The sequence below is a fragment of the Aphanomyces invadans genome, assembly GCF_000520115.1.
Source record: "Aphanomyces invadans strain NJM9701 unplaced genomic scaffold supercont1.26, whole genome shotgun sequence".
Classification (NCBI taxonomy): domain Eukaryota; phylum Oomycota; class Saprolegniomycetes; order Saprolegniales; family Verrucalvaceae; genus Aphanomyces; species Aphanomyces invadans.
In genome coordinates this window covers 269,276-270,602 of record NW_008580171.1, presented here as the reverse complement: position 1 = coordinate 270,602, position 1,327 = coordinate 269,276, and positions in this window count along the sequence as shown.

Below are 1,327 nucleotides of genomic sequence, written 5' to 3'. Positions count from 1 at the left end.
TGTCAACGAACCGCCGTCCGCGCCAACCCAACCAAGCCCTCCATCCCCATCCAATGCGGCCCTTGTCAACGAACCGCCGTCCGCGCCAACCCAACCAAGTCCTCCATTCCCATCCCATGCGGCCCATGTCAACGAACCGCCGTCCGCGCCACCCCAACCAAGCCCTCCATCCCCATCCCATGCGGCCCGCCGCCCCAGCGAACCACCGTCCACGCGAAACCAATCAAGCCCTCCATCCCCATCCCATGCGGCCGACCCCAGCGAGCCGCCATCCAAGCCAAGCCAATCGAGCCCGCTCACTCCTTGTCTTCTGGCCCTTGTGAACGAGGAATCCCTGGAGGACAACGAATTTAGCGCGCTCGTCGAGTCCGTAATGTCGCTATTTGATACGCTTGAGACGAATTCATTGCAATCAGCCCCACCGAGCCCGTCAAGTCAACTCGGCCCTTCAGCAACACTCGAAGCCCACCCAAACGCCAAACAACCCACGACAACACCACCCTGCCCTCCATCACATCTCACGGCCCGTTCCAACACCAAACATCCGCCGCCTACCCAAACCTGCCCTCAAGACGTTATTGTCATTTTCGAAAGCGACGAATCCGACAGCGAGAGCAAGGCAAGCGGCGTGACTTCGTCCAAGACTGAGTCGAAGGTGACGAATGAACCTGTGCGCCCCGAAGCGCTACGAAATGTCTACACACATATTCAAAGCTGCCACCCGGCCAAATCAAGCATCGGCCCAAGACTGGCACGATCCTCACGCGGCGAGCGATTCAACAGCGGCGTGCACAACTCGTCCTGCGGCCAATGCACACGAAAGTACCCGTGCACATCGCCGATGCTGTGCCAAAACATTATGACGCTCACGGAGTGTGCTCCAAACCGCTGCAGCGCCATGCAAAGGTGCCAAAACCAAAACGTCCGCCGCAACAACTTTCCGGTCACGACGGTGGTGGAAGATGTCAAATTGACTTTTGCGCTCCGAATCGACGAGGATGTTTCCGAGGACACCAAAATTATCGAATACCTGGGCGGATATCTCGGCAAGACGGAGGAAGAAAGAAGTCGAATCGGGGGACCACAAAGTGGTACATTGCGAGAGTGCATTCAGACCTCTTCATCGACGCCGAAGTTTACGGCAACACATCCCGCTTTATCAATCATTCGTGCATGCCCAACTGTCGTCTGGAGACCTGGTATGTGGACACCAAACCGCGTCTCGTTGTCGTGGCCAATGGCCCAATTGAACGAGGCACCATGTCCTACATGGATTCCTCGTGGAACATTCAATGTGATTGTGGATTTTGCGACGGCAATTTCAACC